We start from the raw sequence: 27,528 nt of genomic DNA on the forward strand, positions 1-27,528 counted from the left end.
CCGCTGAACAGGGGAAGAGCTGCGTCACCCGAAGACCGTGGGACGGACAGGGGAAGCGCCAGGAGCGCCGGAAGCAGGTGAGTATATGACAGACCTCCCTCCCCCTCACCCGCCGACCGTGACTCGAGTATAAGCCGAGAAGGGCACTTTCAGCCCAAAAATTTGGGCTGAAAATCTCGGCTTATACTCGAGTATATACGGTATATTGCATTTTACATATTATTTTTGCATAAGTTCAATGATGATTTGGATTTATATTGAATAAGTTTTTCTGGTATTTAGACCTTGTAATGATTTTGAACTATAAACAGCTTAGAACAACTGAGGTTTACACAGAAATCCCAAGAAAATGCTGAAAGGAAGTGGAGGGGGAAAAAGCGGATCCCTTTAAAGGGACTCTGTCACCTAACTTTGGAGGGAACAATTTTCAGCCATAGAGGCGGGGTTTTCGGGTGTTTGATTCACCCTTTCCTCACCCGCTGGCTGCATGCTGGCTGCAATATTGGATTGAAGTTCATTCTCTGTCCTCCGTAGTACACGCCTGCACAAGGCAATCTTGCCTTGCGCAGGCGTGTACTATGGAGGACCGAGAATGAACTTCAATCCAATATTGCAGCCAGCATGCAGCCAGCAGGTAAGGAAAGGGTGAATCAAACACCCGAAAACCCCGCCTCTATGGCTGAAAATTGTTCCCTCCAAATTCAGGTGACAGAGTCCCTTTAAACAAATGTGTGTAACCAGAGAAACGCAACAACTGGAAAACTTTCCTGATTGTATGTGGACGCTTCAGGGGAGTTTCATGTGACAACATAAAGCGGTGTGGTGTCTTAGATTATTTTTTATTGCTAAGAACAAGCTACATTTTGTAAAAAGGGTTCATAAGTCCAAGGTATGATTTAAATATCATATCACGTGACATATTTCTCCATACACGGTTTTACATGTGAAAATCTAAATGATCAGATCGATTCTCTCATTTACCCAAGTAATTAATGTAATGAACCAATCAGCTGCTTGCTTTGTTTGCTTTGTTAATATTAATGAGTGAATTTTTGAACCAACCAATCAGATGCTTTCTTTTTCTGCCACTTGTGACATGACAGTTGGAATGTGTCGGTTGGTGCCGGTGAGGAGATTCTTGTAATACCTGACCCCAGCCCTGGTACCGTGCAGATATGGGATGTAATTAGGGTCCGATGGGCCCCGGTGCAAGATTTGGCCCTCCAGGTATATATGTCCCTCATCTTAGCCCCATCTTGCTATTTATGTATATATATATACCCTACATCCTGCCATATATGTCCCTCAGCCTGGTGTTTTCATTTATATACCATTCATCCTGGTATATATATATTTAAATATATATATATTACATGAATATTGTTATGTGTATTTATGGTAATGATTATAGATTTTGATTTTAGGTTTTGTTAAATAGGGATCTCTTTTCTCTGCATTTACTAATGTAATAGGTATTGTGATATTCTGAGGCCTGCTGGCCCAGCACACGGGAGATGAACACCCTATGTGCCAGTGATCAGTATATTTTGTGTTGTATTGATTGCATTGTAAAACCAAATAAAAATTACTTAAAAAAACAGTCATACCTAATAATCCTAATTGTACGGCAACTATTGATATGATGTTTAATTGATTGTGTCTTTGTCATAAAAAAGTTGCAAATGTTTTAATCTGAGAAAACCAAATAAAAATTAATTGAAAATAAAATAAAAATGAGTCAGTGGGTCCTACTCTTTGGGGAACGAGCGAACATGTCACCTGTGCTAGGAGAAATAAATAAGGATGATAGTATGGCATAGATAATGTTTGTAAGAGTATAACATATATAATAGAAGTCTATGAACATCACTGGGGGGAGAAAAGTAGCAAAATGTTGAAAAATACAATACATACAGTGGTGAATATTCATAAGAGCAGAGGTCGCACTACATATTTTACATAATTTATAATTTTGAGGAGTATTTTTTTATACAAGGAGGAGTAAGTAATTTGCAGAAAGTCACATTTATAGTAAACATGTTTACAGAATGTTAAGTCCTCACTACATATAAAGAGATACATGTCTCCAAGCATGAAATGGGTTTTCCACTCTCCAGAGAGTCCTCTGTATCGGGCAGTGCTGTGTATAAATAATAGAATCAGATTCTCCCCTCACCTTCCCCGGGTCCAGCGCCGGCTCTCCGCTGCCCAGGTCTCCGTGTATTGGCTGTAGTTGTGAGCTCACCAATATATAGAGCCCATAGCAGCAGCGGACAGCCAGAGCTGGACTCAGGGAAGGTGAGGACCATCTCATTTTAATATCTGACCAATACAGATGAGAATCCATTAAGTTTAATACCCCTTTAATAGAGCATTAGTGTAACCTCTAGAAAAGGCTGTACTGCAATAACAGGCCAAGAGAAGGTTTTATTCATTTTGGAGATTATATTGTTATCATTGGGAGGTTTATTCAATAAAATTCGATGTATAATCTAACGGGTGATGACTTTTATTAGACTGACTGTCATTTGCACCGACCATTTATGAAAATCCGAGAATAATATAATTTGCATAATAATTTGGAACATGGTGTAATGCACCCAATAGTAACACAATGCACCTTCATAGCACTATAAAGCAGTCCCATAGTAGTATAATGCACCTCATAGCAGTTTAATGAACCCCAATATTCGTATAATGCACCCACATAGTAGTATAATTCACCCCCATAGTAGTACAGTGCACCCCTATAGCAGAATAATGCACCCCATTGTCATATATACAATAAAACACCGCCCATAGCAGTATAATGCGGCCCCATAGTAGTATAATGCACCCCGACAATAGTATAATGCACCCCTGTAGCAGTATAATTCACCCCCATAGGAGTATAATGCACCCCATAGCAGTATAATGCATGACATAGTAGTATAATACACCCCTATAGTAGTAAATTGCACCCCCATAGCAGTATAATGAACCCCATAGTAATATACTGCACCCCATGTAACAACTCTTCCAGCATCACTGCATGGCTTCCCATCCTCCACCTGCATTACACACCAACTTACTTCTCCGGGCCATGCTGTGAGTTCTGTCTGCTGCCGGCTCCATGCTGTGTGCCTCATGTCTCCTGCTTGCTCTGTACATGCTTTCTGGCTGTGTGCCTGGGGGAGGCGGAGCTGGCAAATCCTGATTCTTGAGACTTGCCAAGAGGCCTCAGGTACTTAAGACATTCCCACCTCTAGGGGAATGCCTGAGCAACTTACTTCCTCAGTCAGTTTCTCGCTTCTGGGGTGCCAGGTCCTGTCTCAATCTCTTGTGTTAACCACCCAGTGGGGCATTGTACCCTGGTCTATACCTGTGTTCTGTTACTCTTGTTTCTGCCACCCAGTGGGCCTTGTACCCTGGTCTGTGTCCTTGTTTCTGTGCCTTGTCCCATTCCTGTCTTAACCTAGTCCTATTCCTGTGTCCGTTTGTATCCCAGTCTTGAGCCTTCCATATCTCTCTGTGTTTCCTTGTGTTTACTTCATGCTGCTCTCAGCTCCGCCTCCTGTGGTTCTGCTCTGCCTCCTGTGTCTGTGCTCTGCATCCTGTGACTTTGCTCTGCTCTCGCTCTGCGGTTCTGCCTTGCTTCGCTCCTTGCAGCTCTGCCTTGTTTCGCTCCTTGCAGCTCTGCCTTGCTTCGATCTTTGCGGTTCTGCCTTGCTCCGCTACTTGCTGTTCTGCTTCACTTTTGTTCCGCACCTCGCGGGCCTTTGTCCTCACTGTCTGAACAGGTCCCTACCTGTTCCCATATATCTCTCACGCCTGCCAGTGTGTCAGCCGTGCCTGCCTGCATCTCAGCCGTGCCTGCCTGAGTCTCAGCTATGCCCGCCTGCCTGCTAGTGTTCCATCCCCCAGTGGGATCAGCAGCCACAGCCAGACAACACCTTGGAGTGGTACCTGGTAGCTACCTGCCGCACAAGCCTGACCTCACTATCAGAGGCTCCAATGAACACCAAGTTAGCTACTTAGTCATGCCCCTTCCAGGGTAGTCTGGTTTGTGGCACAGTGGGGCCACACCCCCTTGCTCATGGCAACAAGTCAGGGCGCGAGTGTAACACCCCATAGTAGTATAATGCACCCTCATTGTAGTATAATGTTCCCTATAGTAGTATAATGCATCCAAATAGCAGTATACTGTACCCCATAGTCGTATAATGCACCCCATAGTCATATAATGCATACCATAGTAGTATAATGCACCCCTAAAGTAGTTTAATGCACCCCCATAGTCATATATAACATAATGCACCCACAAAGTATTTTAATGCACCCCCATAATCATATATAGTATAATGCACCCCCATAGCAGTATAATGCACCCCCATAGTTATGTATAAAATAATACACCCCACAGAAGTATAATGCACCCCATAGTCATATATAGTACAATGCACCCCATAGCAGTATAATGCACCCCCATAGCAGTATAATGCACCCCCATAGCAGTATAATACACCACTATAGTTGTATGATGCACCCCATAGTCATATAATGCACCCGCATAGTCGTATAATGCATTCCCATAGGAGTATAATGTACCCCCATAGCAGTATAATGCACCCAAAAAGTCATGTTTAGTATAATGCACCCCATAGGAGTATAATTCACCCCAATAGTCATATATAGTGTAATGCACCCCCAGAGAAGTATAATGCACCCCATAGTCATATATATTATAATTCACCCCAATAGCAGTATAATGCAACCCATAGTCATACACAGTATAATGCACCCCAAATCAGTATAATGTGCCCTCATAGTAGTATAATGCACCATAATAGCAGTATAATGCACCCCATAGCAGTATAATGCACCCACACAGCAGCATAATGCATCCCCATAGCAGTATATAGTATCATAGACCCCCATGGCAGTATAATCTACCCCAGTAGCAGTAAAATGCACTCCAATAGCAGTTTAATGCACCCCCATAGTCATATAATGCGCCCCATAGAATTATAATGCACCCTATAGCAGTATAATGCACCCCCATAGTAGTATAATGCACCCCCACAGTCGTAAAATGCACACCGATAGTCATATAATGCACCCTCATAGCAGTACAATGCACCTCATTGTAGTATAATGCACCCCTATAGCTGTGTAATGCACCCAAATAGTCATATATAGTGTAATGCACCCCTGTAGGAGTATAATAAAGCCCCATAGTAGTATAATGCACCCCCATAGTAGTATAATGCACCCCCATAGCAGTAAAATGCTCCCCCATACTCAACTTCTGACCTCGGATTTGCCTGCAGTGTGTATTGCCATGCACAGACCCGATGTGTCTTTGCACCACAATACACTTCAACTAAACGTGGGTCTGAGGATGTACACCCAGTTGAGGATTGTGCTGACGTCATTGAGCCTCCACCCACATGGGTCCGGTTGCGACCTCTGCGATCGCAGTTATTACTCCTCTGTGGGATGTCGCATGTCGTCTCTTCTGGAATGTAAATGACTATAATTTCTTCCATAGGGACAGTGTCATGTGCAAGCTGATGTATCAAAGTCATAAAAGTCCATGTTCCAGCAGAGATCACAGCACAAAGACCAAGCATCTACTGCACAATTTACTGTCCAATGATTTGCAAATTACTTTCAGGTAATAGAATCTATACAGAAAATTACTAGTAAGATGGTAACACGCTAAGTTTGGAGTGTTAAAACTATGTACAATACAATTTACGAATTTGACTCACTTAGGGCAGAATTGAAACCGGACAGAAAAACTGCATGCCCTAAATATCAGACACCTAAGACTGACCTATCTCATGGATTTTAGTTATATACGCATTCAAGTAACCATTGGAAGATTGTTGGGAAGGTGGTGAAAGAAATTTGGGATCTTATAATGTCAGTGGTGATCACCGTACAACCTGTACACTGACACTATAGACAGAGCTCATGTGTATAATGTCACTGGTGATCATTGTATTACCTGTACACTGACACTATATACAGAGCTCCAAAGTACAATGTCACTGGTGATCACTGTATTACCTGTACACTGACACTATATACAAAGCTCCTGTGTATAATGGCACTTAGTATTGTGTTTTTTTTAAATTAATGATCAGTATTGTAGTATTCGTTCAGTATGTGGCGTTAATATGTGGTCTGGTCATGGTGTGGTGGAGTTTGATCCTTGTATGTGGTATTATCCGGTCACTATGTGGAGGTAATATGTGATCTGGTCATGCTGTGATGGCGCTTGTCCCTTGTGTGTAGTATTATTGGTCGTTTTAAAAAATTTATGTGACAAATTCCCTTAGAGAAAAATAAATAAAAATATACCTAAAAGAGCATGGGGTATTTTGAGAAATGTTTAACAGGTTAGAGTAGAGTAGGGTCCTGCCAGAAGAGTCTACCATGTCGTGATGGCTTCTTAAAAAATCTTTTGGCAAAACAAAAGCTGCCGGCTATGTATGTGATCTGGTGTTCTATGGGAACTGTTAATGTGTGATTGGTGAAGACGTGGTACAGAAGCGGAGTTTTTCCAAGAGTGGTCTGTGGAACTGTGGAATGTTCAAGGGTTGGAGGCGCAGTTGGGGTACAGGTGGAGCCTGGGTGGAGTCTAACTGGGGCCCAAAAATTTTGGCAGTATGGTGCTCTGAAATACCTGGTAGAAGCCCTGAATATTAGACATGAGTTTATTCACCACAGTGCATTTCCAATTATATGTTAGAATATCAGGGTGATCCTGGATTAATAAAAGTTTTCAATTTTAACCTTAGATATTCCCTGCCCCAGGTTTTGGGATCTTTGTAATCCATGAGTGAAAGAAAGAAACCCAATAACATAATATGTACTATTTCTAAAGTCCATAAGTGAACTTATGCTCAAAAAATATATGTAAAATACAAGATAAATAAAAACTATAGAGAATTAAAAATCTAAAATAAGATCCTGTGTTTGGTTGAGACTGTATGGTATACGTGTAAAGGACCTTTCATCACATTTTTCATGCTGAACTGAACACAAGATGTAATAGTGGCTGCAGAGCAGAATAAAACATTTTATTTATTTATTTTTAATTTAATTTCTCCTTGTGGCGATATCAGCAATCAAATCATTTGGCACCTAATGAGTTAACTTTTGTCACGTCCAAGTGGGTGTTACTGGAAGCAACTCCTACAGGGAGAAGAAGTGCACACCCCAATGAAAACACCCACTTCAGCTTAACTAAAGTGAACGCATTAGATGCCAAATACTTTGATTGCTGATATATCTGCAAGAGAGGTGAAATAAAACTAAAAAACCTTTTATTCCACTTCTGCAGCCACTATTATGTTGTGTGTCCAGGTCAACATGAAAAATTTGGTGGAAGGTCCTCTACACGCATATCATATGTTCTCAACCAAAACAAGATCTTATTTTACAATATTAATTCTCTATAGTTTTTATTTATATTGCATTTTACATATTATTTTTGCATAAGTTCAATGCTGATTTGGATTTATATTGAATACGTTTTTCTGGTATTTAGACCTTGTAATGATTTTGTACTATGAACAGCTTAGAACAACTGAGGTTTACACAGAAATCCCAAGAAAATGCTGAAAGGAAGTGGAGGGGGAAAAAGCGGATTCCTTTAAACAAATGTGTGTAACCAGAGAAACGCAACAACTGGAAAACTTTTCTGATTGTATCTGGACCCTTTAGGGGAGTTTCATGTGACAACATAAAGCGGTGTGGTGTCTTAGATTATTTTTAATTGCTAAGAACAAGCTACGTTTTGTAAAAAGGGTTCATAAGTCCAAGGTATGATTTAAATATCATATCACGTGACATATTTCTCCATACACGGTTTTACATGTGAAAATCTAAATGATTTGATCGATTCTCTCATTTACCTAAGTGATGAGTGTAATGAACCAATCAGCTGCTTGCTTTGTTTGCTTTGTTAATATTAATGAGTGAATTTTTGAACCAACCAATCAGATGCTTTCTTTTTCTGCCACTTGTTACATGACAGTTGGAATGTGTCGGTTGGTTCCGGTGAGGAGTTTCTTGTAATACCTGACCCCAGCCCTGGTACCGTGCAGATATGGGATGTAATTAGGGTCCGATGGGCCCCGGTGCAAGATTTGGCTCTCCAGGTATATGTGTCCCTCATCTTAGCCCCATCTTGCTATATATATATGTATATATATATATATATATATATATATATATATATATATATATACACATATACCCTACATCCTGCCATATATGTCCCTCAGCCTGGTGTTTTCATCTATATGCCATTCATCCTGGCATATATATATTCAAATATATATATATATATTACATGAATATTGTTATGTGTATTTATGGTAATGATTATATTATATATATATTATATATTATTATATATATTATTATTATTATTATATGTGATATTCTGAGGCCTGCTGGCCGAGCACACGGGAGATGAACACCCTATGTGCCAGTGATTTTGTGTTGTATTGATTGCATTGTAAAACCAAATAAAAATTACTTAAACAAACAGTCATAACTAATAATCCTAATTGTACAGCAACTATTGATATGATGTTTAATTGATTGTGTCTTTGTCATAAAAAAAGTTAGAAATGTTTTAATCTGAGAAAACCAAATAAAAATTAATTGAAAATAAAATAAAAATGAGTCAGTGGGTCCTACTCTTTGGGGAACGAGCGAACATGTCACCTGTGCTAGGAGAAATAAATATGGATGACAGTATGGCATAGATAATGTTTGTAAGGGCTCCTTCTCACTTGCGAGAAATACGGCAGAGTCTCGCAGGGTAAAACCCTGCAATGGCGCCGGCACTCCAGAGCGAAGCGTGCAGCTCCATGTATTGCTGTGCGGCCGCACGCTCCGCTCTGGAGTGCCGGCGCCATTGCAGGGTTTTACCCTGCGAGACTCTGCCGTATTTCTCGCAAGTGAGAAGGAGCCCTACGAGTGTAACATATAAAATAGAAGTCTATAAACATCACTGGGGGGAAAAAAGTAGCAAAATGTTGAAAAATAAAATACGTACAGTGGTGAATATTCATAAGAGCAGAGGTCGCACTACATATTTTACATAATTTATAATTTTGAGGAGTGTTTTTATACTAGGAGGAGTAAGTAATTTGCAGAAAGTCACATTTATAGTAAACACGTTTACAGAATGTTAAGTCCTCACTACATATAAAGAGATACATGTCTCCAAGCATGAAATGGGTTTTCCACTCTCCAGAGAGTCCTCTGTATCGGGCAGTGCTGTGTATAAATAATAGAATCAGATGCTCCCCTCACCTTCCCCGGGTCCAGCGCTGGCTCTCCGCTGCCCAGGTCTCCGTGTATTGGCTGTAGTTGTGAGCTCACCAATATATAGAGCCCATAGCAGCAGCGGACAGCCAGAGCTGGACTCAGGGAAGGTGAGGACCATCTCATTTTAATATCTGACCAATACAGATGAGAATCCTTAAAAAACCCCTTTAATAGAGGATTAGTGTAACCTCTAGAAAAGGCTTAACTGCAATAACAGGCCAAGAGAAGGTTTATGTTACAGGGAACCTGTCAGCAGGATTGTGCTCAGTAACTTACACATAGGGTCAGGTCGGCGCCGTTATACTGAATAAAATGATATCTGGGTTGATGAAATCCTTCTTGTGGTTTTTCTTTAATCTTTATTTTCAGTTTTACGTTAATGAGATTCTCGTGCCCTAAGGCGGGGTTCATATATGTGGTGCTCTGATTATATATTCATAATGCAGACTGCTGACTGGTCACCGATCCCTCACTGACCCGCCCCCTAGTTTGCATAATGAATACCTAACATACTGAATAAAAAATTCGCTTCTGGAGGCAGGTGCTGGACGTGGCCCCTGCGCTACAACATAATCGCATGGTTACTGTGCACTTAATCCCTTATGCAGATTTACTTGAGCGACCACCAAGATGGCGCCGCCTGCGCAATGGTAGCTGATTGCGATCTCCGAGAGCTGCTACTGTGTAGGCACGGGCGGCGCCATGTTTGTGGAGGACAATTTTGTTTCTTCTCCAGCAAGATGGCGCCTGCGCAACAGCAGCTATCAGATCTTTATACAAACTGAAAGCTGCTACTGCGCAGGCGTGGCGGGCACCATTTTCAAAATGACTTTTTTATTTTCTTCGCTCAAGTAAACCTGCAAAAGGGATTAAGTGCACAGTAACCATGCAATTATGCCGCAGCGCAGGTAACACGGCCGGCACCTGCCTGCAGAAGCATTTTTTTTTCTTCAGTATGTTAGGTATTCATTATGCAAACTAGGGGGCGGGGCAGTGAGGGAGCAGTGACCGGTCAGCAGTCTGCACTTGAATATCTAATCACCACATACACCAGCCTCGCCTTAGGGCACGAGAATCTCATTAATCACAAACTGAAAATAAAGACTAAACAACAACCACAAGATGGATTTAATCAACCAAGGTATCATTTTAATCAGTATAATGGCGCCGACCTGACACTGTGCACAATCCTGCTGACAGGTTCCCTTTAAAGGGTTGTCCAATACTGGATGACCCCTTCTTTACAGCCGCAGCGTGTAGCTTTCAGACCAGCGACATTCCTCCTTAGGCCGGAGACACACTGGTGCGAGATACGGCCGAGTCTCGCTGGTTAAAAGCAAGCTGTGGCACCTGCACTCCGGAGCGGAGCGTGCAGCTGCATAGCAAAACATGGAGCCGCATGCTCCGCTCCGGAGTGCCGGTGCCACAGCTTGCTTTTAACCAGCGAGACTCGGCCGTATCTCGCAGCAGTGTGTCTCCGGCCTTACTCATATACTGACATAAACAATGTAATGTGACCACTGATTGGCTGTAGCATTCACTATTCTATCAGACTGGAGGAGACACTGTTTTTCAGCTGCAGTGGTCACATTACATTGTTTAAGTCAGGATACCAATTGGGGACATATCATTGATATTGGAGGATCGGAGCCCATCAGGACGCTATGTAAACAGTTTATTTTGTGCTACACCTTGGGGCAATTAAGAAAAAGATTGTCAATCCTTTTAAAGTGGTGTTATGGTGCCAATCTGTTCCAAATCTGAGATGAGCAGTGCCAATTAGTTTACGACCCCATAAATCTTCCAAGATAAATGCACAATGCCTTTTGATCTTGCATGCGTCTCACTATGTATCAGCACTACATCACATAAAAATTTGTGAAATGACACCTTTGACCCTTTTTGACATATCTGCACCACCATAGTCATATACAGCGCTGGCAAAAATTAAGAGACCACCACATCCAAACCCTGTCATGGGCAGCCCAATCTCCAGACTTGAACCCTAATCAAAACCTCTGGAATGTAATCAAGAGGATGATAGATAGTCACAAGCCGTCAAACAAAGAAGAACTGCTTAAATTTTTGCACCAGAAGCAGTGTGAAAGACTGGTGGAAAGCATGCCAAGACGCATGAAAGCTGTGATTAAAAATCATGGTCATTCCACAAAGTATTGATTTCTGAACTCTTCCTGAGCAAAAACATTAGTATTGTTATTTCTAAATGATTATGAACTTGTTTTCTTTGCATTATTTGAGGTCTGAAAGTACTGGTTTTTAAAATCTGGACCATTTCTCATTTTCAGAAAAAAAAATAAATTAAATGCTTGGAAATTTGGAGACGTTGTCAGAAGTTTATATAATAAAAGAACAATTTACATTTTACTAAAAAATATACCTATAAAGAGAAAAATCAGACAAACTGAAAATTTTGCAGTGGTCTCTTAATTTTTGCCAGAGCTGTATAGTATAAAGCGCCCCCATACGAGTATAAAGCAGCCCCATAGCAGTATAATGCATCCCCATAGCAGTATAATGTACTCCTATAGTCGTATAATGGACCCACATAGTAGTATAATTCAACCCCATAGTAGTATAATGCACCCCCATAGTCACATATTCTATAAAGCACCCCCATAGGAGTATAATGCAGCACCATAGCAGTGTAATGCACTCCCTTATCAGTATAAAGCACCCTCGTAGCAGTATAATGCATCGCCATAGTCATAGATAGTATAATGCACCCACAAAGCCATATAATGCACCCCATAGTCATATATATATAGTATAATACACCCCATATGAGTATAATGTACCCCATAGTCAGATATAGTATAATGCACTCCAATAGCAGTATAATGCACCCATAATCATATACAGTATAATGCACCCCAAAGCAGTATAATGCACCCCATAACACTATAAGGCACCCCATAGTCATATATAGTATAATTCACCCTCATAAGAGTATAATGCAGCCCCATAGCAGTATATTGCACCCCATAGCAGTATAATGCACTCCAATATTAGTATAATGCAGCCCCATAGCCGTATAATGCACCCACATAGTAGTATAATGCACCCCCATAGCAGTAAAAGGCACCCCCATAGTAGTATAATGCACCCCCATAGTAGTATAATGTACCCCTTAGTAGTATAATGCACCCCAACAGTAGTATAGTGCACCCCTATTGCAGTATGATGCACCCCCATAGGAGTATAATGCTGCCCCATAGGAGTATAATGCACCCCATAGGAGCATAATACACCACATAGTAGTATAATTCACCCCCAGAGTAGTAAATTGCACCCCATAGCAGTACAATGAACCCCACAGTCATATAATGCACTTCCATAGTCGTATAATGCACTCCAGAGTAGTATAATGCACCCTCACTGTGGTATAATATACCCTATAGTAGTATGACGCATCCCCATAGTTGTATAATACACCCATATAGCCGTATAATTCACCCCATAGTAGTATAATGCACCCCATTGTAGTTTAATGCACCCCCATAGTCATATATAATATAATGAACCCCCATAGCTGTATAATCCACCCCATAGTCATATATAGTATAATGCACCCCTATAGCAGTATAATGCACTCCCATAGTCATGTATAGTATAATGAACCCCAGAGGAGTATAATGCACCCCAATAGTCATATATATTGTAATGCACCCCCACAGAAGTATAATGCACCCCCATAGTCATATATGGTATAATGCACCTCAATAGCAGTATAATGCACCCCCATAGTAGTATAATGCACCCCCATAGTAGTATAATGTACACTAATGGCGGTATAATGCACTCCCATAGCAGCATAATGCACACCCATAGCAGTATATAGTATAATGCACCCCAATAGCAGTGTAATGCATCCCAACAGTAGTATAATGCACCCCTATTGCAGTATGATGCACCCCCATAGGAGTATAATGCAGCCCCATAGGAGTATAATGCACCCCATAGGAGCATAATACACCACATAGTAGTATAATTCACCCCAAGAGTAGTAAATTGCACCCCATAGCAGTACAATGAACCCCACAGTAGTATAATGCACTTCCATAGTCGTATAATGCACTCCAGAGTAGTATAATTCGCCCTCATTGTGGTATAATATACCCTATAGTAGTATGACGCATCCCCATAGTTGTATAATACACCCATATAGCCGTATAATTCACCCCATAGTATTATAATGCACCCCATTGTAGTTTAATGCACCCCCATAGTCATATATAATATAATGAACCCCCATAGCTGTATAATCCACCCCATAGTCATATATAGTATAATGCACCCCTATAGCAGTATAATGCACTCCCATAGTCATGTATAGTATAATGAACCCCAGAGGAGTATAATGCACCCCAATAGTCATATATAGTGTAATGCACCCCCACAGAAGTATAATGCACCCCCATAGTCATATATGGTATAATGCACCTCAATAGCAGTATAATGCACCTCCATAGTTGTATAACGTACACTAATGGCAGTATAATGCACTCCCATAGCAGCATAATGCACACCCATAGCAGTATATAATATAATGCACTCCAGTAGCAGTGTAATGCACCTCCATAGCAGTATAATGCACCCCCATAGTAGTATGATGCCCCATAGTCATATAATGCACCCCATAGCAGTATTATACCCCCCATAGTAGTATAATGTACCCCATAGCAGTATAATGCACCCTTATAGTAATATAACACACCCCCATAGTCGTAAAATGCACATCAATAATCATATAATACACCCCATAGTAGTATAATGCACCCCCATAGTAATAAAATGTACCCCCAAGCAGTATAATGCACCCCATAGTCATATATAATATAATGCCTCCCCATAGCAGTATAATCCACCCCCATAGTCATATATACAGCTCTGGCAAAAATGAAGAGACCACTGCAAAATTTTCAGTTTGTCTGATTTTTCTCTTTATAGGTATATTTTGAGTTAAATATAAATTGTTCTTTTATTCTATAAACTTCTGACAACATGTCTCCAAATTTCCAAGCAATACATTTTGGGGGTTTTTTTCTGAAAAGGAGAAATGGTCCAGATTTTTAAAAAAGCCAGTGCTTTCAGACCTCAAATAATGCAAAGAAAACAAGTTCATAATCATTTAGAAACAACAATACTAATGTTTTAACTCAAGAAGAGTTCAGAAATCAATATTTTGTGGAATAACTATGATTTTTAATCACAACTTTCATGCGTCTTGGCATGATTTCCATCAGTCTTTCACACTGCTTCTGGCGCTAAAATGTAAGCAGTTCTTCTTTGTTTGATGGCTTGTGACTATGCATCATCCTCTTGATTACATTCCAGAGGCTTTTAATGGGGTTCAGGTCTAGAGATTGGGCTGTCCATGACAGGGTTTTGATGTGGTGGTCTCTTAATTTTTGCCAGAGCTGTGGCTCTGTAGGAGTATATTGCAACCTCGTAGGAGTATAATGCAACCCCATAGCGGTATAATTCAACCCATAGTAGTATAAAGCAACCCCATAGCATTATGCACCCCGTAGTAGTAAAATGCAACCCCACAGTAGTATAATGCACCCGAATAGCCGTGTAATGCACCCCATAGTCATATATAGTGTAACGCACCCCATAAGAGTATAATGTAGCCCCATAGCAGTATCATGTACCCCTATAGCAGTATAATGCATCCCTATAGTAGAATAATGCACCCGTATAGTCGTATAATGCACACACATGGTAGTATAATGCACCCTCATAGCAGTGTAATGCACCCACTTAGCAGTATAATGCACTCCATAGTAATGTAATGAATCCCCATAGTAGTATAATGTACCCCTTAGTAGTATAATGCACCCCGACAGTAGTATAATGTACCCCTATAGTCATATATAATATAATGCACCCCATAGAAGTATAATGCTACCCATAGTCAAACACAGTATAATACACCCCAAAGCAGTATAATGCACCCCATAGCAGTAAAATGCACCCTCATAGCAGTATAATGCACTCCTATAGACACATACAGTATAGTGATAATGCAAACCCATCGTAGTATAATGCAACTTATAGCAGTATAATGCACCCCCATAGCAGTATAATGCATTTCAATAGTAGTATAAAGCTCCTCTTTAGTTGTGTAATGCACCCCATAGTAGTATAATTCACCTTCATAACAGTATATTGCACCCCCATAGTAGTTTAATGCACCCCCATATGTTATGATCTGGTGGCCTAGGAGCAGCATAAGACGTACTCTGGAGAAGGTGGTAGCTGTACTGACAGCAGACCCTGAACTTAACACCGCAACTAGAAGTAGCCGTGGGATGTACCTAACACTCCCTAGACATCTCGACACAGCCATAGGACTAAATACCCCTAGAGATAGAAAAGGGAAAACTATCTTGCCTCAGAGAAAATCCCCAAAGGATAGACAGCCCCCCACAAATATTGACTGTGAGAGGAGAGGGAAATAACATACGCAGACTGAAAACAGGATTTAGCAAAGGAGGCCGCTCTAGCTAAATAGAAAGGATAGGACAGAGTACTATGCGGTCAGTATTAAAACACTAGAAAATATCCACCACAGAAAATACAAAATCTCCACATCTAACTAAAGGGTGGGTATATCTGCATCTCCAGAGATACCAGCTTGGCTGAACAAATCCTTATACAGACCAAGCTGGACAAGACAAAACATGGAAAAGAACTGAACAATAAGGCCCACAGCATGTGGACTGCAAAAAACAAGCCAGAACTTATCTTTGTTGAAACGAACAGCAAAGCAGGAGAGACCAGGCAGGGATGTGAATGCTCCAGGAACAATGGACAACTGGCACTGACTAAAGGGTCAAGCAAGACTAAATAGCCCAGTCAGAATTGCAATAAGTGGACACACCTGATGAATGCTGCGATCCAAAGACAGCAGCGCTACCACTTATAACCACCGGAGCGAGCCCAAGAGCAGAATTCACAACACCCATAGTCATAAAATGTACCCCGATAGTTGTAAAATGCACCCCGTAGTAGTATAATGCACCCCATAGTAGTACAATGTACCCCTAACTAATATAATGCACCCCCACAGTCATAAATGGTAATATGGTATAATGCACCCCCATAGCAGTATAAAGCAACCCATAGTCATGCACAATATAATGCACCCCCATAGCAGTATACTGCACCCTAATAGTAACATAATGCACCATAATAGCAGTATAATGCACTCCAATAGCAGAGTAATACACCACCATAGCAGTACAATGTGCCCCCATAGCAGTAAAATGCATCGCAATGGCAGTGTAATGCAGCCCCTTAGTCATATATAGTATAATGCAAACCCATAGCAGTTTAATGCACCCCCATAGCAGTATAATGCATCCCAATAGTAGTATAATGCAACCCCATAGTAGTATAATGCCCCCTATAGTGGTATAGTGCACCCGATAGTAATATAATGCACCTTCATAGCAGTTTAAATCACTCCTGTAGTAGTATAATACACCCCATAGCAGTATAATGCATCCCTATAGTCATATAATGCACCCACATAGTAGTATGATGCACCCCCATAGTCATATATACGATAAAGCACCCCCATAGGAGTATAATGTACCCCATAGTAGTATAATGCACCCCCATAGTATTATAATGTACCCCTTTATAGTATAACGCACCCCTATAGCAGTATGATGCACCCCCAAAGGAGTATAATGCACCATATAGCAGTGTAATGCACCACATTGTAGTATAATACACCACATAGTAGTAAATTGCACCACTATAGCAGTATAATGAACCCCCATAGTAGTATAATGCACTCCCATAGTCGTATAATGCATTCCATAGTAGTATAATGCACCCTTATTGTAGTATAATGTACCCTATAGTAGTATAATGCATCCCTATAGTAGTATAATGCATCCACATAGCAGTATAATGCACCCCACAGTAGTATAATAAACCCCCATAGTCATATAATGCAATCCATAGTAGTATAATGCACCCCCAAAGTAGATTAATGCACCCCCATAGTCATATATAACATAATGCACTCCCAAAGTAGTTTAATGCACCCCCATAGTCATACAATATATAGTATAATGCACCCCAATAGCAGTATAATGCACCTCCATAGTCATGGATAGTATAATGCATGCCATAGGAGTATAATGTAATGCACCCCAATAGTCATATATAGTGTAATGCACCCCCACAGTAGTATAATGCACACCATAGTCATATATAGTTTAATGCACCCCAATAGCAGTATAATGCACCTCCATAGCAGTATAATGCAACCCATAGTAGTGTAATGAACCCCCATAGTCATATAATGCACCCCATAGTAGTATAATGCACCCCCAACATAGTTTAATGCACCTCCATAGTCATATACAATATAATGCACCCCAGAGTAGTTTAATGCACCCCCATAGTCTTATATTGTATAATGCACTCCTTTAGGAGTATAATGCACCCCAAAGCAGTATAAAGCACCCCCATAGTCATGTATAGTATAATGCATCCCATAGTCATATATAGTGTAATGCACCCCCACAGAAATATAATGCACCCAATAGTCATATATAGTATAATGCACCCCAGTAGCTGTACAATGCATCCCCATAGCAGTATAATGCAACCCATAGTCATACACAGTATAATGCACTCCCATAGCAATATAAAGCACCCCCATAGTAGTATAATGCATCATTATAAGAGTATAATGCACTCCAATAGCAGCATAATGTACCCCCGTAGCAGTATGTAGTATAATGCACCCCCGTGGCACTATAATGTACCTCCATAGCAGTATAATGCACCCCTATAGCAGTATAATGCACCCCATAGTAATATTTAGTATAAAGCAAACCCATAGCAGTATAGTGCAGCCCCATAGCAGTATAATGCACCCCATAGCAGTATAATGCACCCTTTTCATAGTATAATGCACCCGCATAGTCGTAAAATGCACGCCAATACTCATATAATGCAACCCATAGTAGTATAATGCACCCTCATAGCAGTATAAAGCACCCCCATAGCAGTATAATGCACCCCCATAGTCATATAATGCACCCCATAGTAGTATAATGCACCCCCACAGTTGTATAATGTACACCCATAGCCGTGTAATGCACTCCCATAGTCATATATAGTGTAATGCACCCCTGTAGGAGCATAATTCAGCCCCATAGCAGTGTAATGCACCCCCATATGTAGTATAATGCACCCCCATAGCAGTATAATTTACCCCTATAGTAGTATAATGCACCCCCCATAGTCAACTGCTGGCCTCGGATTTGCCGGCAGTGTGCATTGCCATGCACATACCCGATGGGTTTCTGCGCCGCAATACACATCAACTAAACGTGGGTCTGAGGATGCACACCCAGTTGAGGATTGTGCTGACGTCATTGAGCCTCCACCCACATGGGTTTGGTGGCGACCTCTGCGATCGCAGTCGTTACGCCCCTGTGGGATGTCACATGTCGTCTCTTCTGGAATGTAAATGACTATAATTTCTTCCATATGGACAGTGTCATATATAAGCTGATGTATCAAAGTCATAAAAGTCGAAGTTCCAGCAGAGATCTCAGCACAAAGACCAAACATCTACTGCACAATTTACTGTTCAATGATTTGCAGATTACTTTCAGGTAATAGAATCTATACAGAAAATTACTAGTAAGATGGTAATACACTAAGTTAGGAGGGTTAAAACTATGTACAATACAATTTATGAATTTGACTCACTTGGGGCAGAATTGAAACCGGACAGAAAAACTGCATGCCCTAAATACCAGACACCTAAGGGTTGTTTGCTTTGTTAATATTAATGAGTGAATTTTTGAACCAACCAATCAGATGCTTTCTTTTTCTGCCACTTGTGACATGACAGTTGGAATGTGTCGGTTGGTGCCGGTGAGGAGTTTCTTGTAATACCTGACCCCAGCCCTGGTACCGTGCAGATATGGGATGTAATTAGGGTCCGATGGGCCCCGGTGCAAGATTTGGCCCTCCAGGTATATATGTCCCTCATCTTAGCCCCATCTTGCTATATATATATATACCCTACATCCTGCCATATATGTCCCTCAGCCTGGTGATTTCATTTATATACCATTCTTCCTGGTATATATATATTTAAATATATATATTACATGAATATTGTTATGTGTATTTATGGTAATGATTATAGATTTTGATTTTAGGTTTTGTTAAATAGGGATCTCTTTTCTCTGCATTTACTAATGTAATAGGTATTGTGATATTCTGAGGCCTGCTGGCCCAGCACACGGGAGATGAACACCCTATGTGCCAGTGATCAGTATATTTTGTGTTGTATTGATTGCATTGTAAAACCAAATAAAAATTACTTAAAAAAACAGTCATACCTAATAATCCTAATTGTACGGCAACTATTGATATGATGTTTAATTGATTGTGTCTTTGTCATAAAAAAAGTTACAAATGTTTTAATCTGAGAAAACCAAATAAAAATTGATTGAAAATAAAATAAAAATGAGCCAGTGGGTCCTACTCTTTGGGGAACGAGCGAACATGTCACCTGTGCTAGGAGAAATAAATAAGGATGATAGTATGGCATAGATAATGTTTGTAAGAGTATAACATATATAATAGAAGTCTATGAACATCACTGGGGGGAGAAAAGTAGCAAAATGTTGAAAAATACAATACATACAGTGGTGAATATTCATAAGAGCAGAGGTCGCACTACATATTTTACATAATTTATAATTTTGAGGAGTATTTTTTATACAAGGAGGAGTAAGTAATTTGCAGAAAGTCAAATTTATAGTAAACATGTTTACAGAATGTTAAGTCCACACTACATATAAAGAGATACATGTCTCCAAGCATGAAATGGGTTTTCCACTCTCCAGAGAGTCCTCTGTATCGGGCAGTGCTGTGTATAAATAATAGAATCAGGGCTCCCCTCACCTTCCCCGGGTCCAGCGCCGGCTCTCCGCTGCCCAGGTCTCCGTGTATTGGCTGTAGTTGTGAGCTCACCAATATATAGAGCCCATAGCAGCAGCGGACAGCCAGAGCTGGACTCAGGGAAGGTGAGGACCATCTCATTTTAATATCTGACCAATACAGATGAGAATCCTTTAAGTTTAATACCCCTTTAATAGAGGATTAGTGTAACCTCTAGAAAAGGCTGTACTGCAATAACAGGCCAAGAGAAGGTTTTATTCATTTTGGAGATTATATTGTTATCATTGGGAGGTTTCTTCAATAAAATTCGATGTATAATCTAACGGGTGATGACTTTTATTAGACTGACTGTCATTTGCACAGACCATTTAGGAAAATCCGAGAATAATATCATTTGCATAATAATTTGGAACATGGTGTAATGCACCCAATAGTAACATAATGCACCTTCATAGCACTATAAATCACTCCCATAGTAGTATAATTCACCTCATAGCAATTTAATGAACCCCAATTGTCATGTAATGCACCCACATAGTAGTATAATGCACCACCATAGTAGTACAGTGCACCCCTATAGCAGAATAATGCACCCCACAGTCATATATACGATAAAACACCCCCCATAGGAGTATAATGCGGCCCCATAGTAGTATAATGCACCCCGACAATAGTATAATGCACCCCTGTAGCAGTATAATTCACCCCCATAGGAGTATAATGCACCCCATAGCAGTATAATGCATGACATAGTAGTATAATACACCCCTATAGTAGTAAATTGCACCCCCATAGCAGTACAATGAACCCCATAGTAGTATAATGCACCCCATGTAACAACTCTTCCAGCATCACTGCTTCCCATCCTCCACCTGCATTACACACCAACTTACTCACTTCTCTGGGCCATGCTGTGAGTTCTGTCTGCTCCTGGCTCCATGCTGTGTGCCTCATGTCTCCTGCTTGCTCTGTACATGCTTTCTGGCTGTGTGCCTGGGGGAGGCGGAGCTGCAAATCCTGATTCTTGAGACTGTGTGCACCTTCCTAATGTGTCCCCTGCCAATTGCCAAGAGGCATCAGGTACTTAAGGCATTCCCACCTCTAGGGGAATGCCTAAGCAACTTAATTCCTCAGTCAGTTTCTCGCTACTGAGGTGCCAGGTCCTGTCTCAATCTCTTGTATTAACCACACAGTGGGGCATCGTACCCTGGTCTATACCTGTGTTCTGTTACTCTTGTTTCTGCCACCCAGTGGGCCTTGTACCCTGGTCTGTGTCCTTGTTTCTGTGCCTTGTCCCATTCCTGTCTTAACCTAGTCCTATTCCTGTGTCCGTTTGTATCCCAGTCTTGAGCCTTCCATATCTCTCTGTGTTTCCTTGTGTTTACTTCATTCTGCTCCCAGCTCCGCCTCCTGTGGTTCTGCTCTGCCTCCTGTGTCTGTGCTCTGCATCCTGTGACTTTGGTCTGCTCTTGGCTCCGCACTGTGCGGCTTTGCTCTTGCTCTGTGGCTCCGCTCTGCTCTCACTCTGCGGTTCTGCCTTGCTCCGCTCCTTGCTGTTCTGCTCCACTCTTGTTCCACACCTCGCAAGCCTTTGTCCTTACTGTCTGAACAGGTCCCTACCTGTTCCCATATATCTCTCACGCCTGCCAGTGTGTCAGCCGTGCCAGCCTGCGTCTCAGCTGTGCCCGCCTGCCTGCTAGTGTTCCATCCCCCAGTGGGATCAGCAGCCACAGCCAGACAACACCCTGGAGTGGTACCTGGTAGCTACCTGCCGCACAAGCTTGACCTCACCATCTGAGGCTCCAGTGAACACCAAGGTAGCTACTTAGTCACGCCCCTTTCAGGGTAGTCTGGTTTGTGGCACAGTGGGGCCACACCCCCTCACTCATGCCAACAAGTCAGGGCGCGAGTGTAACACCCCATAGTAGTATAATGCACCCTCATTGTAGTATAATGTTCCCTATAGTAGTATAATGCATCCACATAGCAGTATACTGTACCCCATAGTCGTATAATGCACCCCATAGTCATAATGCATCCCATAGTAGTATAATGCACCCCCATAGTCATATATAGTATAATGCACCCCCATAGCAGTATAATTGCACCCCCATAGTTATGTATAAAATAATACACCCCATTGGAGTATAATGCACCTCAATAGTCATATATAGTGTAATCCACCCCCACAGAAGTATAATGCACCCCATAGTCATATATAGTACAATGCACCCCCATAGCAGTATAATGCACCCCCATAGCAGTATAATACACCACCATAGGTGTATAATGCACCCCCATAGTCGTATAATGCACCCGCATAGTCGTATAATGCACTCCCAAAGGAGTATAATGTACCCCCATAGCAGTATAATGCACCCAAAAAGTAATGTTTAGTATAATGCACCCCACAGGAGTATAGTTCACCCCAATAGTCATATATAGTGTAATGCACCCCCACAGAAGTATAATGCACTCCATAGTCATATATTATAATGCACCCCAATAGCAGTATAATGCACTCCCATAGCGGTATAATGCAACCCATAGTCATACACAGTATCATGCACCCCAAATCAGTATAATGTGCCCCCATAGTAGTATAATGCACCATAATAGCAGTATAATGCACCATAATAGCAGTATAATGCACCCACATAGCGGCATAATGCATCCCCATAGTAGTATATAGTATAATACACCCCCATGGCAGTATAATCTACCCCAGTAGCAGTAAAATGCACTCCAATAGCAGTTTAATGCACCCCCATAGTCATATATAATGGAAACCCATAGCAGTTTAATGCACCCCATAGTCATATAATGCGCCCCATAGTATTATAATGCACCCTATAGCAGTATAATGCACCCCCATAGTAGTATAATGCACTCCATTGCAGTATAATGCACCCTTATAGTAGTATAATGTACCCCCACAGTCTTAAAATGCACACCGATGGTCAAATAGTGCACCCTCATAGTAGTATAATGCACCCCATAGTAGTATAATGCAACCCTTTAGCTGTGTAATGCACCCCAATAGTCATATATAGTGTAATGCACCCCTCTAGGAGTATAATAAAGCCCCATAGTAGTATAATGCACCCCCATAGTAGTATAATGCACCCCCATAGCAGTATAATGCTCCCCTATAGTCAACTTCTGACCTCGGATTTGCCTGCAGTGTGTATTGCCATGCACAGACCCGATGTGTCTCTGCGCCACAATACACTTCAACTAAACGTGGGTCTGAGGATGCACACCCAGTTGAGGATTGTGCTGACGTCATTGAGCCTCCACCCACATGGGTCCGGTTGCGACCTCTGCAATCACAGATGTTACGCCCCTGTAGGATGTCACATGTCGTCTCTTCTGGAATGTAAATGACTATAATTTCTTCCATAGGGACAGTGTCATGTGCAAGCTGATGTATCAAAGTCATAAAAGTCCATGTTCCAGCAGACATCACAGCACAAAGACCAAGCATCTACTGCACAATTTACTGTCCAATGATTTGCAAATTACTTTCAGGTAATAGAATCTATACAGAAAATTACTAGTAAGATGGTAATACGCTAAGTTTGGAGTGTTAAAACTATGTACAATACAATTTACGAATTTGACTCACTTAGGGCACAATTGAAACCGGTCAGAAAAACTGCATGCCCTAAATATCAGACACCTAAGACTGACCTATCTCATGGGTTTTAGTTCTGACCTATCTCATGGATTTTAGTTATGTGCGCATTCAAGTAACCATTGGAAGATTGTTGGGAAGGTGGTGAAAGAAATTTGGGATCTTATAATGTCAGTGGTGATCACCGTACAACCTGTACACTGACACTATAGACAGAGCTCATGTGTATAATGTCACTGGTGATCATTGTATTACCTGTACACTGACACTATATACAGAGCTCCAAAGTACAATGTCACTGGTGATCACTGTATTACCTGTACACTGACACTATATACAAAGCTCCTGTGTATAATGGCACTTAGTATTGTGTTTTTTTTTAATTAATGATCAGTATTGTAGTATTCGGTCAGTATGTGGCGTTAATATGTGGTCTGGTCATGGTGTGGTGGCATATGTTCCATGTATGTGGTATTATCCGGTCACTATGTGGAGGTAATATGTGATCTGGTCATGCTGTGATGGCGCTTGTCCCTTGTGTGTAGTATTATTGGTCGTTTTAAAAAAAATGTATGTGACAAATTCCCTTAGAGAAAAATAAATAAAAATATACCTAAAAGAGCATGGGGTATTTTGAGAAATGTTTAATAGGTTAGAGTAGAGTAGGACCCTGACAAGAAGAGTCTACCATGTTGTGATGGCTTCTTAAAAAATCTTTTGGCAAAACAAAAGCTGCCGGCTATGTATGTGATCTGGTGTTCTATAGGATCTGTTAATGTGTGATTGGTGAGGACGTGGTACAGAAGCAGAGTTTTTCCAAGAGTGGGCTGTGGAACTGTGGAATGTTCAAGGGTTGGAGGCGCAGTTGGGGTACAGGTGGAGCCTGGGTGGAGTCTAACTGGGGCCCAAAAATTTTGACAGTATGGTGCTCTGAAATACCTGGTAGAAGCCCTGAACATTAGACATGAGTTTATTCACCACAGTGCATTTCCAATTATATGTTAGAATATCAGGGTGATCCTGGATTAATAAAAGTTTTCAATTTTAACCTTAGATATTCCCTGCCCCAGGTTTTGGGATCATTGTAATCCATGAGTGAAAAAAAGAAACCCAATAACATAATATGTACTATTTCTAAAGTCCATAAGTGAACTTATGCTCAAAAATATATGTAAAATACAAGATAAATAAAAACTATAGAGAATTAAAAATCTAAAATCAGATCTTGTGTTTGGTTGAGATTGTATGGTATACGTGTAAAGGACCTTTCATCACATTTTTCATGCTGAACTGAACACAAGATGTAATAGTGGCTGCAGAGCAGAATAAAACATTTTATTTATTTTTAATTTCATCTCTCCTTGTGGCGATATCAGCAATCAAATCATTTGGCACCTAATGAGTTAACTTTTGTCACGTCCAAGTGGGTGTTACTGGAGAGCAACTCCTACAGGGAGAAGAAGTGCACACCCCAATGAAAACACCCACTTCAGCTTAACTAAAGTGAACCCATTAGATGCCAAATACTTTGATTGCTGGTATATCTGCAAGAGAGGTGAAATAAAACTAAAAAACCTTTTATTCCACTTCTGCAGCCACTATTATGTTGTGTGTCCAGGTCAACATGAAAAATTTGGTGGAAGGTCCTCTACACGCATATCATATGTTCTCAACCAAAACAAGATCTTATTTTACAATATTAATTCTCTATAGTTTTTATTTATATTGCATTTTACATATTATTTTTGCATAAGTTCAATGCTGATTTGGATTTATATTGAATACGTTTTTCTGGTATTTAGACCTTGTAATGATTTTGAACTATAAACAGCTTAGAACAACTGAGGTTTACACAGAAATCCCAAGAAAATGCTGAAAGGAAGTGGAGGGGGAAAAAGCGGATTCCTTTAAACAAATGTGTGTAACCAGAGAAACGCAACAACTGGAAAACTTTTCTGATTGTATCTGGACCCTTTAGGGGAGTTTCATGTGACAACATAAAGCGGTGTGGTGTCTTAGATTATTTTTAATTGCTAAGAACAAGCTACGTTTTGTAAAAAGGGTTCATAAGTCCAAGGTATGATTTAAATATCATATCACGTGACATATTTCTCCATACACGGTTTTACATGTGAAAATCTAAATGATTTGATCGATTCTCTCATTTACCTAAGTGATGAGTGTAATGAACCAATCAGCTGCTTGCTTTGTTTGCTTTGTTAATATTAATGAGTGAATTTTTGAACCAACCAATCAGATGCTTTCTTTTTCTGCCACTTGTTACATGACAGTTGGAATGTGTCGGTTGGTTCCGGTGAGGAGTTTCTTGTAATACCTGACCCCAGCCCTGGTACCGTGCAGATATGGGATGTAATTAGGGTCCGATGGGCCCCGGTGCAAGATTTGGCTCTCCAGGTATATATGTCCCTCATCTTAGCCCCATCTTGCTATATATATATGTATATATATATATATATATATATATATATATATATATATATATACACATATACCCTACATCCTGCCATATATGTCCCTTAGCCTGGTGTTTTCATCTATATGCCATTCATCCTGGCATATATATATTCAAATATATATATATATATTACATGAATATTGTTATGTGTATTTATGGTAATGATTATATTATATATATATTATATATTATTATATATATTATTATTATTATATGTGATATTCTGAGGCCTGCTGGCCGAGCACACGGGAGATGAACACCCTATGTGCCAGTGATTTTGTGTTGTATTGATTGCATTGTAAAACCAAATAAAAATTACTTAAACAAACAGTCATAACTAATAATCCTAATTGTACAGCAACTATTGATATGATGTTTAATTGATTGTGTCTTTGTCATAAAAAAAGTTAGAAATGTTTTAATCTGAGAAAACCAAATAAAAATTAATTGAAAATAAAATAAAAATGAGTCAGTGGGTCCTACTCTTTGGGGAACGAGCGAACATGTCACCTGTGCTAGGAGAAATAAATATGGATGACAGTATGGCATAGATAATGTTTGTAAGGGCTCCTTCTCACTTGCGAGAAATACGGCAGAGTCTCGCAGGGTAAAACCCTGCAATGGCGCCGGCACTCCAGAGCGAAGCGTGCAGCTCCATGTATTGCTGTGCGGCCGCACGCTCCGCTCTGGAGTGCCGGCGCCATTGCAGGGTTTTACCCTGCGAGACTCTGCCGTATTTCTCGCAAGTGAGAAGGAGCCCTACGAGTGTAACATATAAAATAGAAGTCTATAAACATCACTGGGGGGAAAAAAGTAGCAAAATGTTGAAAAATAAAATACGTACAGTGGTGAATATTCATAAGAGCAGAGGTCGCACTACATATTTTACATAATTTATAATTTTGAGGAGTATTTTTATACTAGGAGGAGTAAGTAATTTGCAGAAAGTCACATTTATAGTAAACACGTTTACAGAATGTTAGGTCCTCACTACATATAAAGAGATACATGTCTCCAAGCATGAAATGGGTTTTCCACTCTCCAGAGAGTCCTCTGTATCGGGCAGTGCTGTGTATAAATAATAGAATCAGATTCTCCCCTCACC

General features: G+C 40.6%; 1 long non-coding RNA gene across 1 annotated transcript; it reads left to right on the plus strand.

Moving 5' to 3' along the window:
- The first annotated feature begins 1,090 nt into the window (after positions 1-1,090).
- LOC143785796 (uncharacterized) lies at positions 1,091-26,363 on the plus strand. Its single transcript, XR_013218082.1, has 5 exons — positions 1,091-1,227; positions 5,531-5,656; positions 19,250-19,373; positions 23,716-23,841; positions 26,239-26,363. It is a non-coding gene; the product is annotated as an uncharacterized LOC143785796 (long non-coding RNA).
- The last annotated feature ends 1,165 nt before the right edge of the window (positions 26,364-27,528 follow it).

The sequence above is a fragment of the Ranitomeya variabilis genome, chromosome 7 (genome assembly GCF_051348905.1).
Source record: "Ranitomeya variabilis isolate aRanVar5 chromosome 7, aRanVar5.hap1, whole genome shotgun sequence".
NCBI lineage: Eukaryota > Metazoa > Chordata > Amphibia > Anura > Dendrobatidae > Ranitomeya > Ranitomeya variabilis.